Raw genomic sequence first — 3,442 nt, forward strand, 5'->3', positions numbered from 1 at the left:
TATAAAGAGGGATGTCGTAATCATAACCAATTTTTATAATGTAATATATAGAATTTTCTTAAGTTGAACCAAACCAACATAAAATTTATATATATATATATATATATATATATATATATATATATATATATATATAAAAGGCTTAGGTTGAGATTTTAATCATCTTTAGTCAAGAATATATATATATATATATATATATATATATATATATATATATATATATATATATATATATATATATTCTTGACTAAAGATGATTAAAATCTCAACCTAAGCCTTTTAGAATTGAAATGAAGTATAATTTCCTCTCCCTTAGTTATAGCAAAACTACTTTTTCAACCACTATAACTTCATTATTTGAAACTTTTGTTTTCTATAATTAACATTGCTATCTTGTAATAATAATAATAATAATCATGCTCCCACTGACATGATGATTATTAGCATAACAGTTATGCTCCCACTAGCTTTGACATGTACTCAGAAATCAGCTGAACTTCTAGAAATCAATACTTTATTTACTTTCTTACCAAACTTCAGATTTCTGATATGAGATGTTTTGATAATATTTTATCAAAATCACACACCTTTCCTTAGATAGTTCACATGTGTGTCTAAACAATTTTAGAACTATGAAAAAGGGTGTCGTAATCATAGTCTCAATTGTCTAGACCTTTTCCATTTCTCACAAGTCCATGTTAGTGTACCGGTTAACCACACATGATCCACTAACGACTTTAAGAATGCAAATATCATAATTGTTATCTACTTAAAATCTACTTAGTGAAATTGTTATCTACTTAAAATCTACTTAGTGAAAGTGTTTCATGAATCAGAGAAAAATCTTATGGCACTTAGATTTTATGGTGTATGTGTTCTTATCTATGTGAATATGTCAAAACCATAAACACTAGACAAGGATAATCACAAATCCAAACTTATATGGATTGAACTTAATCTTAATTTATTGCCACCTGGCAGCACAATGGCTTGCCATTGTTTCCAAGTTGTTATGCAACCAATTGAGAACTTTTCATAACTTATATGCAAAGCCAATTTTAACTAGAATGGGCGTACAAATATGTCAACACGATAGGTTACAACATCAAGTCGGGTGCTTGTGATAAACTACAAGTTTTTATTCTTGATTAGTTCTTGAAAAATATTTCAAGACCTTTAAGACTCCTACTGTCCTCTTGACATATAAGACTCACTTGTCAAATATTTAAGAGATAGTGTGGATTCTTTATCAAGACAAATACTTCACACAATTGGCCTTAGTTGGTCTTTGTTTTATCCAAAACATCACAACTTACCAATTTCAAATGTACAAGAGTAAAACATACTTTACTCTTACATTTGACTAGTCTTAATAAACCTTCTTTAAGATGTGTCACTCAAATTACAATCTTGGAGTATGACTCTAAGACTTGTTTTGAAAACGAAGTATGAATCATCTTTTTGATTTAACCATTTCAACAATTCATGATTCCTCTTCTTATCCATAGGAATGCACTAAGACATCCTTAGAAAACCAATTGTGATATGGTTTCTTAATCATTAAGATGATTACAAAACATGATACTAAATTACTCTCCCATCTTTTCAGATCTGAGAATCTTTTATCTTTCAGCCTAATTTGATTCTTCTCATTCGTTATGCCATACATCGAAACTTTTCCAATGCTTCAGAACTATACTTAAACTTGTAAGTATAACCATATTTACTAAATTTTAGTAAATCATGACGAATACTCTTATTGATCTTTGTGGTGCACTTGACCAGTGCACAAGAATGTGTACTCGATCCCTTAGTCCTTTACTTGACTGACATATACATGTGAACAACGAATCAGTCTTAATTTTCCAAAGATGGAAATTCTCATTCATCATACAACCTGTATGATTCAAAGTTCCGGTCCAATTGAACCTTGGGTGATGAGACTCTTTCCTTACTTGCTAAATTTAGACACTACCAGAAATGAAAGAATCAAATTCATATTTCCAATATTGCTAGAAACATACAAACATCAAGTTTTTATAAATTCCATTGCAAGGAGATATAAAATAAAGTAAAACTTTTATTTTTATATAAAAATGCAGGAAAAACTTTTCCTTACAATGCAACTTGAAATGAAAACACTGCTATTACATGCTTCCTAGCAATCTATCATAACTCCTAAGAAGTAGCTCAAGAATCCGATTTTCAAACCATGCGTGAAATCCATCTACGCAATCAGATTCAACATACTCTTTCTTTAAGTTTCCACTACTAGAAAAACAGCCTTTTACGACGCTCATTGCGCGTCGTAAAAGGCTCAGACGACGCGCAAATGCACGTCAAGGAAGGCCCTGTCATAAAGAGAGACGACGCGCATTTACGACGCTCATTTACGACGCGCAATTACGACGCGCGTTTATGACACGCAATGCGTATCAAGGAAGGCCCTGTCATAAAGGAAGATGACACGCATTTGCGTGTCGTAACCTTACGACACACGTGTTAATGACACGCAATGCGTATCAAGAAAGCCCCTGTCAAGAAAGGTCATGTCATAAATGAAGATGACACACATTTTTGCGTATCATAATTTAAATGTTTAAAAAATATATTATTTATAGATTTACTAATTTTCAAATTAGATAATAAATTAAAAATCTCATAATACAAAATAAAATACCATAAATAACAAAGATAATTCATTTGACTAATATGTCAAATACAAATAATTATTCCAAAAGTGAATAAATCTTATAAAAAAATGAACTCATTTATATACAATTGAACTTAAATTCACTTGTTCCATGTAAATGTTGACTTAAGTTTCCATTTTCAATGAATTCATACACCAAAAAAAAGGGAGCCCTCCACACAATATCGTATTAAACGCACCTGCAAATATAAAGTCAAATGTTAAATAAATATGGCCAACTCAAAATCTTGATAAATATATTTATCAATTGAAATACCGCATACTAGGTTTAGATGATGAACATGTGTTAACAGATAAAATAATATAATTATGTCTAAAACTAATATTCCAAACCTCGCCTATGAGTTCTGCATAAATAAGTGGCAACAGTTATGGAAGAAGGCCCTTGATGAGATTTGGCTTGTTGTGGCCAGCTATACTCAAAGCGAAAACAGCTGCACGCCTAACATGCTGCCCATGTTTATCAAAATTTAACAGATCATGCTAATAACTCATACATATAGAATTATAAGAAAAAAAAAGAGTAGGGTTTTCCCCAATCCGTTAAATTAGACAAAACAAAATGTTTTCTTTCCATTCCAATGGAATGAAGAATTCCATTCCTTCCCTGATTCCAGCATATATAGAGATACTTACCCTGATCAATTAATTTAATCAAATATGCATAAAAATACCAATCAACCCACCAACACTTTTGTTAAATCAACACAATAACACTATTATTAAAAA

This window comes from Lactuca saligna, chromosome 8 (assembly GCF_052625555.1).
Source record: "Lactuca saligna cultivar CGN05327 chromosome 8, ASM5262555v1, whole genome shotgun sequence".
Lineage (NCBI taxonomy): Eukaryota > Viridiplantae > Streptophyta > Magnoliopsida > Asterales > Asteraceae > Lactuca > Lactuca saligna.